Source organism: Alligator mississippiensis, chromosome 1 (genome assembly GCF_030867095.1).
Source record: "Alligator mississippiensis isolate rAllMis1 chromosome 1, rAllMis1, whole genome shotgun sequence".
Classification (NCBI taxonomy): Eukaryota; Metazoa; Chordata; order Crocodylia; family Alligatoridae; genus Alligator; species Alligator mississippiensis.
In genome coordinates, this window is record NC_081824.1 from 477109489 (window position 1) to 477126006 (window position 16518).

Genomic DNA, 16518 nt, shown 5'->3' on the forward strand with positions numbered 1-16518 from the left:
TGTTTTTTGCCTGATTTGGGTGAAACTTGCAGGGATGGTAGCCCCTGTTGTACGTGTTACGCCACAGCGGGGTGAAAACTGCAGGGGCGGTAGCCTCGCTGAGGCCATGAAACCTGCCACATTTCAAGATGATTGGTGCAGGGTTTTGGGGGAACTGCACCTCGAGCTGCTGACAGGCAAAACTCGTGACATAGATGACCGTGTGTGTTAAGGTGCAGCGGGCTGAAAACTGCAGCGATGGTGGCCCCTGCTGCGGCCACGAGGCCTGGCAGCTGGCGAGGAGATCGGCGCAGGGCTTCTGGGCTCGGGGGCCTGCACCTCTGGCTGCTGACAGGCAAAACTCGTGACATGAGTGCTCGTGCAACTGTGTCTGTTTTGAGGCATGGGACCTGGGATCACCGCAGGCCTGGCTGCTACCAGTTACCAATTAATCATGATTCCCTCAGGGACCAGCTCAATACACAGCACCAAGAACAATCCACTGCCCCAAGACAGACGCCGTCAGTGCACTTAACAAAAGATGAAGCCTCTTCAGACAATCTACAGGAAAACCGGTCTCAGTTCTGCGCATCTCCATTTGATTTTGTAAGCATGAGTGCCTTGAGGCTGGCCACAACCAAAATGGCTCAGGATTAAAAAGTTAAGAGAAGATGTGAAGATGCCGTTTCATAGACACCTTGTTGTAAAAGGAAGAGGATTGGAAAAAAATAAAATAAAACCCCATAATTTCAAGCTGGCTCCTACATGTCTGGTTATTCCTTAAAACTTGATGTTTTTCCTGGTTGTTAATCCATTTCTTGAGACGTTCCAAACCAGATAACCCCTGGTCACTGAGAAAGGTCATTCATTTAAATTGAAACTGTTATATAATAGGATTTTCCCTGTCACTTATGGCTTGGGACCCTCTTGATTTACACAATTCAAAGAATGCTTTGAAGAGGCTGGACTAAGGGGATAAGAAAGCTGTAAAGCAGCAAACAGGGTGCTTCAAGAGAGAAAAATCTCTCTGACATCACCCGCTGTTGTTCCCAAGAAGCTGGCAGAAACAGATCCTCTCCCTTCAAGGATCGTGCTGGGAACTTTGCTTGTCATCAGATCACCTGAGTGCCTGGGAACAGTGACACCCCAGCTCTCGCTCTTTCTCCCTCTTTCTCTCTTTTTCTTTTTGTCTCTAGGCATAGCTTTCTGAACCTAAATTGTATTAGTTAAGGTTCAGCTAAGTTTCCCCAAATACTCAATTAAACCAGGGGAATATTGTAATTGTTTTGTTTTCCCTTGCATGTCTATTACTACTAGTACCATTATAAATTGGATATGCTTCACAATAAATAACTTTTATAGTCAAACTGGAGGTAACCAGGTGTATTTTTCCTTCTCTACTTCCCTTCCCCATTTGCTCTGCAGCAACGCTTCTTTTACCTAAACCAAAGATCCCTGTGAAGCCCAGAAATACTGTGGGGTCCGCTCATCAAGAGGCTAGCACTACTAGGACAGTTAGGGCAAAAGATTGGGACGTGCTGAGTTTGAGACACATAAGGGGATCAGCTTGTATAGGCTGATGGACCCACTTTGGCTCAGGCGTGCCCTAATGAACTGAAAGCTGGCCCGTGAGGGTGTCAGCCGGACACCCAGCCGGATTGAGAGGGATTCTGTTCACTGAGTGCTGGTGTCTGACTGCAGTGTAGTGTTACCTTAATGAACTGATTCCTGGCACATGAAGGTGTCTGCCTGTACATGCTGATCAACCCGGCCGGGTCAGGCGTGTCACGTGAGTGTGTGTGTGTGTGTGCGTGTGCATTTGACTGATTTAGTGGCTGGTGTGTGTGTGTGTGTGTGTGTGTGCGTGTGCACGCGCACGCACACATTTGACTGATTTAGTGGCTGGAGGAACCCAGCCCTACTGAAACGGAGTCCTGCAAGATAGCTCCATTGCGGGTGAGGTCTTGCAGAAGGCAGAGATACAGCTCCGTACAGAAACACACGTAACACGAGCAGCACACTGATAGAATTGCAAAGACCCTAGAAATGTACCCCTAATAAATGAGCACACCCCAAAGTGACAGGCAAATCTGGTAACAGCTGGGATCATGGATGGAAATCCATTTTGGGCCACCCCACACCATCTGGGCCAGGCAAGACACTGGTCATCAATTCAGTCTGTAATCTCAGCCCAAATGCCAGGTCCTTAGTCAAGCATGTATACTTAGTACCATGGGAATGGGGGGCTGTTAGTTGGCCACCTGGTATGAAGAAACCACGCTCTGGTCCGGGCCAGACTGGTCAGTGGTGTCCGGGAGAGTCCCCCGGTGCCATAGAGGCATGGTGTCGGGTGGCCCAAGAAGGATTTCCATCTCTAATCCCAGCCCACGAGAAATTCCTTCTTTGAGCCTGTCTACTTGGTACAGTGGGGATGGGGGAACTGGCCCAAACAGTATTTCCAGCCATAACCCCAGTCCAAAACCAGGTTCTTATTTGGGTCCATGTACTTAGCACAGTGGGCATGGGGGGCTGTCAGTTGGCAGCTTGGCACGCAAAAACTGCACTTTGGGCCAGGCAAGACTGTGGTTGGGGGGTGTGGGATAGTACCCAGTGCCAGAGGCATGGTGTGGGGTGGTCCAAAGAGGATTTCCTGTCGTCAACCCAGCCCAAAACCCAGTTCCTTATTCAAGCCCATATACTTAGGACAGTATTTGTGGGGGCTGCCAGTTCATGGCCTGGCACAGCCAAACCATGTCTTCAGTCAGGCAGGACAGCCAGGGGATGTCTTAGGCTGCTAAAGGGGATGTAGCTCAGTGGTAGAGCACATGCTTTGCATCGATGAGGTCCTGGGTTCAATCCCCCGCATCTCCACTTTTCATGGGGCAGCAGGGCAGGCCCTACAGAGACAGGTTAGAAGGTCTCAACCTATTCAGCCTCCACAAGAGAAGGCTGAGAGGGGATCTGGTGGCAGTTTACAAACTCCCCAGGGGGGACTGGAGAGAACTGGGGGAAGCTCTGTTCCCCCCAGGCACCCCCCAGGGTTACTAGGAATAACACCCTCCAATTGTTAGAGAAAAGGTTCAGGCTGGACATCAGGAAACATTACTTTACACTTAGGGCTGCCAGGCTCTGCAATGGGCTCCCAAGGGAGGTGGTGCTCTCCTACCTTGGGCGTCTTCAAGAGGAGGCTGGGCAGATATTTGGCTGGGGTGACATGATCCTGGCACCCATTCCTGCCTGAGGGAGGGAGTCGGACCTGATGAGCTGTTTAGGTCCCTTCCACCCCCAAGTACTATGATACTATGACTCCGGTCAGAGATGACCAGGAGAGTCCCCTGGTGCAACAGGGACATGCTGTGAGGTGGCCCAAAACAGATTTCCAACCATAATCCCAGCCCAAGATCCACTTCCTTACTCAAACCCACATACTTAGTACCGTGGCTGGGGGGAGCTGTCCGTTGGCATCCTGGCAGGGCCAAACCACGAGTTGGGCCAGGCAAGCTGTGGTCAGGGATGTCCAGGGGAGTCCACTGGTACCACAGAGTGACAGCGTGGGGTGGCCCAACAAGCATTTCCATCTCTGATCCCAGCCCAAATCCCAGTTCTTTATTCAGGCCCCTGTAGTTGGTGGCGTCTGGGCGGACTATCAGCTGGCAGCCTGGCACAGCCAAACCGTTTCCTGGGACGGGCAGGACTGCAGAGATAACCAGGAGAGTCCCATGTGCCACAGAGGCATGGCGTGGGCTGGCCCAAGAAGGATTTCTAGCTGTGATCCCAGCCCTAAATCCAGGTCCTTATGTGGGTCCATATACTCAGCACAGAAGCTGGCACGCTGTCGGTTCGCAGTCTATCACGGGCAAGCCGCGTTCTGGGTCGGGCAAGGCAGGTGAGAGACGTCCAGCAGAGTCCCCGATGGCGCACAGGTCTGTCATGGGGTGGCCCAAGAAGGATTTCTGGCTATAATCCCAGCCCAAAAACTAGTTCCTAACTCAAACTCATATATTTAGTACAGGGGCGGGGGGTGTCGGCTGGCAGCCAGCACGGCCAAACCGCACTTTGGGCCGGGCAACGCTGTGGTCGAGGTGCCTCGGGACAGTCCCCTGTGGTGTCAACAGGCTGTTTGGGGTGGCCCAAGAAGTATTTTGCCCCATAATCCCATCCTAATCTGACCTTTATTTAGGGCTCTATGTTTGATACAGAATATTATTTTATTTATTAGCAAATATGTAATGAAATTCTATTTCAGATGTGTAATTCATTAACAACAAGCTTTGATTGGGTCTAGATTAGCTTTGAAAAAGGAACTGGGAATAAGCAACCACCTTCAGCCTGGTGGGCGGGATGGAGGAGCCGGGGCCCCGCAGGCAGCTTTGGGCTTCTCCCTGATGAGCACCCCTGAACCTTCACTATGCACCCCCAGGCCCCAGAAAAGCAGCCAGAGATTGATTTATTTATTCATTTACTTTTTAAAGGATTTTTACCTCCCCAAAATCTCACCCCCGACACAACCAAGAAATGCATGGAGGGCGAATTGCAGCGGGTGACCCAGACTCAGAGTTAACTGAAGAAAAGGGGAGGGGAAAAGAAAAGAAGTTGTTCACCTCCATCGAGTGCAGAAAACACACCGGCTCTCAAAAACAGGAATACTATATAGCCAGTCACAATAATGAAATACTATAATAATTAAGATGTAGCAGTACTGCAGTAACAGCGATTAGCTGATGCCCAGCCCAGGGTTTCCAGCGCCCACGCAACTGGTTTAAAAGAAGCTGGATGTGCAGAGCGCGTTGTGCACGCCCAACGGATTTTAAAAATCATTTCATTCATGTCATGATAATAATTTAAAAAATGATCTTATTAACGTCATGACGATCGTGCACCGCTAGAATGAGAAATAATTAGAATAGTAAGCAACATGACGGTTAATTAGCACTATGTAAACGTACGGTAATTAGTGAATAGCCACGTGTAAAAGGTAGCACTAAGCATCCAGGAGGCGCGGAGAAGGCGGGTCCGCGGCTGTTCTGGGGCCGGGGTGGGGAGGGAAGGAGCAGGCGGCCCCGGGGCTCCCGCATGCCGGCTCGGGGCACGTGCAGCGCCGTGTGGGCGGGCGGGCGGCTCCGCGCTGCCTCCCCGGGCGCATCTCGAGCCCCTGCCCGAGCCCGGAGCGGAGCTGCGCCTCCCCCGCCGCTGCCCCCGGCCGCAGCGCCGCGCTCCTCCGCGCCCGCACAGCGGGTCCCGCGCACCCCGCCTAGGCCACGCCCCCTGGGGCGGAGCTCCGCGCTCCTCCGCGGCCGCTCCTGCACTGCGTGTCCCGCGCACGACGCAGGCGCGCCTTCGGCCAAGCCACGCCCCCCGGGCCGGCAGGGCGGGGGCGGGGGCGGGGCCAGAGAAGGGGCGGGAGCTTAATCTTTCCATGCCAGCGTTCATTGGCTGGGAGGCGCTGCGCGGGCCGGCAGCCGAGTGGGTGCGGTGGACGCCCGTCTGGGCTGAGAGCTTTTAAATACGACTGTAGCCGCCATAACGCGCCACGCGGTCGGGGAAGCTGGCGCGGGCGGGTGTTGGGGCTGCGGCCCAGCGGCTCCGGGGCCCTCGGCTCGGGGCGGGCTCAGGCCTCCAGGAGCAGAGTGACCAAGTGACTCGAGGGTCCCACAGCCCTGCCCACAGCCGTTATGCTGAGTTTGTTATAGTCAAGAGTTGCTCTCCACTTCCATGATTTGAAAGACATCTCCTTGACTCCTAACCGCTCGCTCCAAAATGGGCGTGCCAGTGTACCCCGCGCACAGGCACTGTTTTGCTTGTGCGCTGCTCGGGGGAAAGCTGCTTTTAAGGGAAGGAGCCACGGCTTCAGCATACGGCCTCTAACACGAGGCATTGCTATCAATGAGGAACTTGAAGCCATACCGCGAGGCAAATCACAGATAGTACCTTACGCTCTGAGAGGGTTGATTTTTATTTATTCACTATTTTTAAGCATTTCTTTTCAAAACGTGAGCTGCAGAGGAATAAAGAGCAGCCAGGAGAAAAGTGACTCTGTGGGGGATGGGCGATGGAGAGCGGCGTTCTCGGTAGTGCGAGGGGCTAGTACGACCAGAGGACCCAGATGATAAATGCCTTCGAGGTAATGACTGCAAGCTTGTATCAGGTGTAACGGGGAAGCAGTGCGAAGCCTGTAGGGAGAGAGACTACGGTCAGGGTTACCCAAGCAACAAAGCTTGAATGCCAGAAATGAGGAGGCTGCAGTAGGTATTGGGCCGTGAAGACCTAGACAGCAGTCACTAATGTGGGTATTGAAGTGAAAAAAAAAAAGGTTTTAGTGATTACTCCAAAGAAGGCAGTTGACGTACCCCTTGGTCTCCGAGTGAGACTTCACGTACCCCCTTTCAATGGGAAATTAATTTTTATGTCAAACTATGTGTACTTGTGTATTATAAAAACGGCAAGATACTCGTACAAAGACTTCTTCATTTTAAACAAGGTTCGTTTACTCAGTGCACATAAAAAGTTGCACAAAAAAACACCACTTGGTGTCAAATGGCAAAACGTGCCCAAACTTATTAGTGCAAACAGTGCTGCTGCTTACTATCAACCAACATTTTAATTCTAGGCGACATTTTCGAGAGCGCCACACGCACGTCATGTTCAGCTTTCAGTTTGTTCCTCGCTTTGGTTTTGGCAAAAAGCACTGAAAATCCCGACTCGCAGAGATGGGTTGCAACAAACGGAGCTAGAACTTGGTAAGCTCGCTTGGTCCCAGTGGGATATGCCTCCCCAAGTCTGCTCCACAATCGATCCAATTTCATTGATTCAAAATCGACACGAAGTTTCCGATTATTGCGCAAATCAAGTAGCTCATCTTTTGCCAGGTCGGCATCAATAATTTGTTCGAGAGAAGCGGTAAAGAGGCTCCTTACCCAAATGTCAGCTGCCTGAATAGTTGGGATAATTCCTTCTGTGGTGACTTTCAGATTTTCAAGATGTGTAATAATACTCTCGGGGTGTAGGTTGTATTTGTGTTGGTCTTCGTTCCATCCAGGAAGAGCACACACCAATTGCTGAAACTTCCTCAGCCCAACAAGGGGTTTTTGAACCAAAAGCTTGCTTAAAATTTTTTTTCCAACTATTTAAATTGGTCTAACAAAAGATCAGATTCACCCAAAGAACCTTGTCTGCCTAATAATACTCTCACGGACTCTTGGTTCCCCTGGATGCACTGGATCTAAAGTGATTTCATGGAAGAGAGGAAAATTGGCAAAGTTACTGGAATTCCCTCTTCTTCCCCAGAGAGCCAACTTCTCTTGAAAGGATTTGACTGTTTTGTTCTCCAAGGTAGTCACTTCTCCACCTTGGACTGAAATGTTCAATGAGTTTAGAATTGTGAACACATCTGCGAGGTATGCCAAACAACCCGCAAAGTTCGGACCTATGAAACACTGAAGCAGAATTGATCCATTTTCATGCAGAAACATTTCAATTAAATCTCAAAGATCAAAAATTCTTGTCAGAACTTTTTGTCCGGATAACCAGCGTACTTCTGTGTGAAGCAGAAGTCAGTGTGTTCAGACCCAACCTCTTCCTTCGCACAGCGCTTTGAACATGCAGTGTTTCAATGCCCTTCCTCTGATCAAGTTGACGGCCTGGATGACAACATCCAACACGACTTTCAAATAAGAGGGAGGAGAATGCAATGACTAGAGATCACATTGGGATTCACCTTCTTGACGAGAGCGGTGAACTCTGAATATTTCCCCAACATAGCAGGAGCACCATCAGTACAAATAGCTCCTACAAGGACCTAGGAAAGGCTGGAAAAAAGGAAAAAAATTAATTCATCGTAGCCATAATGTCTGCTACCTTTGTTATTTCTTTCAGGAGTTCACAAAAGAGAAATTCTTCTTTGACATGATTCTCATGCGCATATCAAGCAAAAACGAGAAGTTGTGCGCAATTTGAGACATCAGTTGATTCATCCAACTGCAAGCCAGTTTTACCAGACTTCTTGGCTTGCTCCACTACTTGTTTGTGTATGTCTTCTGACATGTCCTTGATTCGGTCGTGAATGGTGTTGTTTGGGGGATCTGTGCTATTTTTAGTTGTGCATCTTTACCAGACATCAGCTTGGCCATTTCCATGGCACGGTTTCACCAGGGTCTCTGTGATGGTATGCAGCTTTTTTTCTGTGGTCATCCTTAATGCCATGCGATAACAAGCCGCCGGCGCTGGCTTCTGAGGAGTAAATCCATGATCGGAAAGTGTGCTCTTGTTTCAAGTTGTGATCGCTTGATTTTTAATAAAGCTTCTGGGTCTTTAGTATTTTCAGAGTGAACAGTCTGAAGGTGCTCTTTAAGTTTAGATGGCTTCATATATCCATTGCAAAGTACTTTTTGAGTGAAGGAAGCATTGTGGATTTTGTAAATCATCTGTATCAAGCATGAACGTAAAGCCAAACTGCACATGTGAATCCTAGTAATAACACTTTGACATGATAAATCGATGGACGAAGCAAGAATTCAGTCCCTGAAAAATAGTGCAAAGTAAAACCCTTAAAATATACATCATAGGTTGGTAACAATGTAAAATTGAACATAGGTACTTACCAAATGAAAGGAAAAAGCAGATGTATACTGTTACTTGTGTGGAACCGCCACGTGCATAAAAAAAAGACGTAAAAAACTCAAATGCAAACACAACAACTTCGAACACACAGCTATGTTCGAAGACTTGACTCTACACGACTGAGTGACAGGTGTTTGGAGCAACGTTTCTGGTGCAAGGTTGAGGCATGGAGCAGGAGTAGGATATCTGGTTTCCATGCGCGTGTGCATTTTAACGACACTAAAGCCCCAGCATTTTCACATTTTTTAGGCCCTTCGACCTGTGTTAGACGGTGTATGAAATATATCTCACGTACCCCCGATGAGGCTTCATGTACCCCCTGGGGGTACATGGAGCCTGGTTCAGAACCGCTGGTCTAGAACTTGATTCTCGATCGGGGGCCGCAGCAAACACAATTCACAAGATAAAATTAGAGGTTTCAAATGGGAATCTGTAGTACTAAAAACAGCTCTGCCCTGTCTGTGGCGATTGATTTTTCTGAGCTCTTCGCAACAGAAAAATTATTCTTACTTACGTCAAAAAATGAGCGAAAATTAAGCGCAGGCATCCTTCATGGGGGGCCTTGAGTCCAATGGCCAGTGCTTGGGCATCTGGTGTGTGAGGTACTTCAGATTGAGACAGGAGATGAGTTTCACAGATCTTCCAAGCAAACTTTTTAGACATTCCTGCAAGCTAGCTTGTGGTATCATACCCCGCGATGGCATGAAAACCCAGCAGTCCGTCCCTTAGTTCATCACAGCATTCCACCTTGTGCACAGCAATGTATTGTTAGTTCTTGATGGGCTTGCTCTCATCCACAGCTCACTGCTGAGACGAGGCCAGAATGCAATCAGTAGCAATAGGACTTCAGTGTCACGGCTTGTTGTCGGACAGTGAAGAAGTTCTTTCTTATGTCCAGCCTGAATCGGTCGCAGCAGAGTTTGTGACCGTTCGATCTTGTCATCCCTTGGGGCGCTCTGGTGAACAGATGTCCCCCCGGATCCTGATGAGCACCCCTGATAAATTTATAGGCGGCCACCATATCACCCCTGAGCCTGTGCTTTTCCAGGGTGAAGTCCCATGGCTCTCAGCCTCTCATTACAAGGTCTGTTTTCCTGACCTCTGATCATGCACGTGGCTCTCCTCTGCACCCTCTCAAGCTTCTCCACATCCTTTTTGAATTGTGGCGCCCAAAACTGGATGCAGTACTCCAGCTGCGGCCTCAGCAAGGCCGAGTACAAGCGGAGAATGACGTCCCGGGGTTTGCTAGAGAAGCATCTATGGATGCAAGCCAGCATTTTGTTTGCTTTACTAGCCGCAGCATCACACTGAAGGCTCATTTTCATCTTGTGGTCAACCATGACCCCCAAGTCCCTTTCATCTGTAGTGCTAACCAGCGTAGCACTACCGAGCCTATAAGCATGCTGCAGGTTTTTCTGCATCCCATAAGCGTGCCGCGTCCTATAAGCATGCCCCTCACCCGCACGGCCCCGCTCACAATGGTGACCACACACAGCCCCAGCGCTGCAAGCCCAGAGCCTGCCCGCCTCGCCACCACCGCCGTGCAGCACGCAGGAGACACCAGGACTCCTCGCCTGTCCCGAGTGAAGGACCTCGGGCCAGAGAAAATGGCTTGGTGAGCTGCATGGCGGCCCGCGGGCCGTACGTTGGACAAGCCTGGGTTACAGGGTCTTGCCCCTCTGCTCACAGTCAGACCGACTCCGTATTTGGGCTCAGAAAGAAATTTGACCCCATGGTCAGATTGGTATGGGCTGGGGGGGCGAAGGGGTTGCCTCCCTCTGTGGGGGCATGGAGATCTACCCGAGATCTCTCGAGTGACTATTAACAACGTTTTGCAGAAGCAGGATGTTGGCTGCCACATTCCCCTTGTGTTACCTGTGGCAGGTTAGGGCCTTATGGTTTGTGTGGTGTCAGGGTTGGGGGTAGTTTTACTAAGAGGTTGCATTATGGATCTGCATAGGGTGGTTCAGATAAGGACGATTCGCCTCAGGCAGGGGGTTGCACTAGGTCACCTCTGGAGATCCCTCCTAGCCCGAGTTCTGTTCTGCGAAATCCAGGCAGGGTCGCTACGCGTTCAGCCAGACTGTGCCAAACTGGACAGGTTTAAAATGCGACCTGAGGAAGGGCACTTGGGCTAAGAAAAGACTGTCGAAAACCCCAAGGCTGAATCAATTCAACCTTTGCAGATTAGACTGAACCAATAAGCATGTGAACAGACGTTCATTTTGATTCTGGAAATGCAGCCATATGTCTGCAGTGCTGAGGCCAGAAACTGGGGGAAGCTAGAGCAGTTTCCCTCCCTGTCTCGAGCAGACAGCCTGCACAAGGCTAGCCCCCTCACCCTGAGGGGTAGGGGGGTGAGTGGGCGGGGGGGGGTTGAGTTTGAATTTGGAGGGGAACTGGGACAGAAGTTCAGTAAACCAATTTCACCTAAATAAATTAAGTCTGATATTACATTCATCTAGGTTTATCTTAAACCGGTGTTGGCCATTTTGAAAGCAGTTTATGTACACTGAACTTCTGTTGTGTTACAGATCTGAACTGGTTTCCAATCACTTATACTGGTTTATGTGCAACTTGTCCTTAGTCTTGATGACCAAAGGCTTGTCCAACACGTCTGTCAACTATGCACTGGTCAAACAAAAGACATCACAGAAATCCTTGACTTTTTAAAATGAAACTTTGGGTTTTAAAAATTTGGGAGGAGGTGTACATGTCAGGTAGAGTCTCTAGCATGAGAGCTGCATGGCATGGACTCGAAACAATAGCCTTACAAATGCCAGCTGTGGACACACGAAGCATACAATATGGGATAGGTTTTTACCCCTGTAACAGAATGGGCCTTCAGCTCTAGACAGACACAGTTCTGGGGGTGGATGTGATATCTTAAGCTATCAATTTAGTTGTTCTAATAAAAGATATGACTTCCACCCAAACAACCGTGTCTGCCTGCGGCCTTAGATCAACAAGGTTACAGCCAACATCCCTTCAAATCTAGTTTCTCAACTTGGGCCAACTTATAGCAAGTTTGACTACTTTATTTACCCAGGTAACTGTCTCGGACGGCCGGAACCGACTCGAGGTGATATACAAACTGCTCGGTCGTTTGGGCGGGCTGGTGAATGGAGAGGCAGGCAAAGCGTATTGGTTGCAAAAAACTTTACTTACGCCGCTAGTAGCCGCGACGCAGGTGGTCCGGTCACTTAAACAACTCCACTAGTTGCTCCAGCTGATAAGGCTCAGGCCAGCGAATCCATCCACAAATTAAGCCGACAGGGAAATGGTACGTCGAAGGATTGCGCTCGGCGACGGGGAGAAGAATTGATAGGTGATCAGGCTATCGAAAAGCTCAGCCGCAAGTCAGATATCTTTAGAGGCACTCTGCAGCGTGCTCAAAGTTCTCCGACTTGGGCGGAAGTCGCACAAAATTTTATGCGGCTAACAAGCCAATTGCTAGCCGCCACGTGGGAATAATTTAGAACTGGCCAATAGTGGGACACAAATTTGCATGCGAATGGCAGGAACTCTCTTGCACCGGGGTTTTCTGTTGCAGCAGAAAACTTTTGCTGTGCAAGAGACTCTCATGTGGCGGGAAAATTCCATCGTGTCGAGGCACCAAAATCATTGGGTTGTGACATGCCCCCTTGCCGACGGCACAACTGGGATTTTAGACACACGAGCACGTTAAAGGAATTTTTGTTTCAGGATTCACTGACCTGACGGAGCTTAAGCAACCAACATATATATATATATATAAACAAACAATTTTACAGACCGGTCTTTTTAACAAACTATACAATACAATAACTTAAACATATAACAACAACTATTAGTCATCGTCTGATTGGAGAACATCTGTTTGGGACTCCCCTCGTTTATTAGTCAGTGGTATACGGTTCATAACGAAGTACTCGTTGCGAAACGTCCGTCTTCTCCCACAGCAGACAATGCCAATTAAAATACTTCCAAGTATTAGAAGGATAATTCCACCCACTACACTAGCGATGATGGTATCCCACTTGCGTTCCTGTATTATTGTTAGGGTGAATGCTGATGCTAAACCCGGAACGCTATTAGTTAAAGGATACCATGAAACCGTGGGTGGCCGTGCGGTAGTGATGGTGGAGAGATCTAATACGTGAATAGTTTTTTGATCGCTTCCTTGACCAAGGGAATTTGTCACCCCACAAATGTAAGTCCTGCCATGATTGTAGGTTAGTGAGCTATTGAAATGCAGGGTATTGTTTACAACCAGTAAGCCTTTAGGCCATCGTCCATCTATTCTGGCCCAGGTAAACTTTACAGGCGGCGGGTTAGAATTAGCATTGCACTTAAGTTGAACATTTCTTTGTCCAACAAGCCAATTTCTATTATAGCCAGTTATTGACACTTCAGGAGCATATTGGATGTCTAGTACGTGAGAATACCTTATTTCCCTGTCCAAAGCTGGGTGTTTCACGATACAAGTTATACGCCTTCCCCTCGCAAATTTAGTGGGAATGATCTTATATCAGCTTATAACTGTTACCGTTCTATTTGGAAAGGAAATTAAACTATTCTCGATTTTACCAAAATCTCTTTCCCAACTTATATTTGCAGCGGGTTTCCCAGTGGCTGCTGTACAGATAGCTGCCACTGTCCAATTTTTACCATCTGTTAAGGGAGTTGGTTCCTTTGTAAAGCTCACAGTGGGTTCTACAATTACAGTTATAGTTGTTAATGACTCTGCATTTCCTAATGGGAACGTGACTGCTTTGCATTTATATGTTCCTTCATCACAGAAACTCACATTATTTAGGTTGATTGTTATATCATTGAACAAAGAGGTTTTAAATGACACTCTTTCAGGGTATTCTTTTTTAACAGAAAACCCATATTCAGGATGACGCACAACAATAGTTTGCGCACTTTTATCATGCAATTTTTCCCACGAAATTTGTATCATGGTTTCATTTGTGTCAGTTATACACTTTAATGTGACATTCTTCCCCCAAACCGCTGTTACGTGTGGATCAACGACAGGTCTAACTAACACACTGCAGCAGAAATGAGAGAGGAGCAGCATCAGAGCGAATTTTGACCCAACGGACATTTGCTGCCTTGGTGTCTCCTTCATAGCCGTCACTCCGTTGACTCGAAGGAACCGCAGTTGGGTGCTCGATGGATCTCACAATAGAGCAGCTGTAGATTACTGCTTTGTTGAAGTCGGGCCTGTAAAGAAAGAAACAACAACAGAACAAAACAAAAGAGAATCGTAATTGAATTTACTATAAGGATACTAGGTGAACGTCGGAACGACGAGTCATCCAGTTGTGATGAACGATAATAGGGGGACGATCGGGCTTTTCCTCTAAGTGGACAGAATAGGTATTAGGATATTGTCCCGAACATTGAACTGTTCCCTTGTGAACTTGCGGATGAGATTGGCGGGGGTGCGGTACTGAGATCCATACTAACTCATCTGGTTGGAACTTAGGTTCCCAAGGTAGGGGTTTCTGGACATTAGCTTCGTCCCATAACGGTTTTGCAGTGTTCAGTGAGATGAGAACATCATGATTGAATTTAGTGCAGTTTTTAAATGTCCCTCCCCCTCTGAGGCAAAGTTGTTCGTTGTACAGGCCTATATGTCTTTCTGCAATGCCATTGGACCACGGGTGGTACGGCAGATGGCGATGCCATGTTACATTGTGAAGACGAGCAAATCTGTCTAGAGCGTTAGAGTTAAAAGGGGGTCCCCCATCAGACTGAATCTCATGAGGAGGTTGCCAGGTGGCAAATACAGCAGTTAAAGCAGAAATAACAGCAGTGGCATTGCTTTTTCGTAAGGGGATAACTTGTAACTGTCTTGTTCCCAAGTCGACAACAACTAATCCTTTATTTGGCGGCTTAGACCCTGGGAGGGGTCCTAGCAGATCTACCTGCCAGACTTTTCCTGCCTGGAACTGCAAAGAGTCGAAAGCTCCGAGCTGATGTTTGGTTCGATGACACTTCTTAGCACATATCTCACAGGCCTGAGCTACCTTTTCCCAATCGCGCCAAACTCCATACGAGGCCGGCTCCGTAATGGTTCGGCACCAACGCTGATGGCAAGCTCGTGGTCCTGGGTAACCCCAATTTTCATGAAGCCACACGAGGAACGGATTTACTTCAGGACCGGAGGTAGATGTGATAGGCAAAACTACGTCGGTCCGGAGTGGGTCTTCTAAGAGCTTATCAATGACCTCATGTACTGGATCAGTATCCGGACGGTGGGACTTAGTGTGCCTAACCAACGGGAGTCGTGCAAATTTGCTTAATGTTTTCCAGATATCTTGCCAACCATCCAAATTTTCGGTGGGAAAGGCTGTACTGGTAAGAATTTTATAAATGTACTGCGAATCAATTGCGATGATTGGAACTGGGAGCATATCGTCATGATGTGTCAGACAATGTTCTAGTACCTTGAGGAATCCTAACAACTCACATTTTTGGGCCGAATTGTCATCTGGGTAGGCTTGAAATATTTCCTTATCGTGACAAGCCTTGCAATAGTACCCATAGCCTCCGCCATGTCGGGAGGTTCCATCTGAAGCCATCCATGCCGGGGCAGAGGTTCCATACAGTGTAGGGACCTTTTCCTCATCTTCTGGGCTAGGATTGGGCATCGTATCTTCCATCTTCCAGCAGTGCCAGTTGTAATGGTGGGTAAGCACCAATGTATTCCACGTTTTAGGCTCCCCCTGAAAACGCGGGTCGACTTTTTCCGCATTCAGCAAGGGTAACAACGTGGCACCGGGAGCGCGTAGTGTCCCATACCCCCTTGCTAATGGCTCCACTAATTGTTTGGCTAGGAGAATTTTTCCTATAGCTCCATATCGATGTTGTGCTGCTTGAAGCGTTTTATGGGCAGTGTATACTAGCTCATCGCGAGGGTTGTGCACGACAGCCCACGCGTGGTTCGGGGTGAACCCAAGGGTTACAGTTAATGACTCACCCAGATCGATGGCGTGGAGCTGTGTGTTTTTAACTGTGGCTAGCAGGCGAAGCAGGTTCCGCTGATCTCCTTCCGTCCAGGGCGTGGTTTTTCGGGATTTGTCACGGATCTGTCGCTGCAACTTAGTGAGGAGCGCCAGATGACTGGGTTCAACATAATGCTGGTACCAATTTAAACGACCCAAAAGCTGTTGAAAATGCCTCCTAGTAACAGGAAGGAATGTTTTTAATGGATCGATGTTAGGACCATCACGTGAGATTCCGTGGTGGATGGAACCAATATATCGGGTGCTGAGGAACGTGATGTCATCTACAGGATGTAGGCATGACTTTTCCTCGTTGATCGTCCATCCCTCACTTTGAAGGTGAGCGACTAGTTGGTTGGCTATACTAGTAACTACGGAACTATCACGACCCATGATAGCAATGTCATCGACATAACTCCAGATTCTTAATTCCTCCTCTGGGGGAAGAGAATGCGAGGCTTGAAAATTCTTTAGGGTATTATTCATGGCACCGGTAGCTAGTGACGGAGCATTGCGATATCCCTGTGGGCAAACCGTCCATCTGTACATAGTGCCATCAATACACATATTTAGTATTCCTTCAGGGTCAGTTGTCGGGATGGAAAAGAAAATATTTTTTAAGTCCAGTGTGACTCCGACCCACTTACTTTGCTGGAATTGTGCCATCTCGAACATGCATTGTGGCAGAGTAGAAGGGTTAGGTTGTTGAAGTACTTGACATCTTTTGTTAACCTCTCTATAGTCGATGACTAGCCGGGCTTTGTTGGGCTTTCCAGGTTTCGCGACTCCCCATCCTGGTGACAGGTGGGTGCCGGCAGTTACGGTTTTAATACAACCTCGTTGCTCGAGTCGCCGCAGGAGGTCAATAAGAGACTTTTTTAGGGGACCCTTGGTTGGGATTGGTCAATATCGCCAGGAGGAGGTG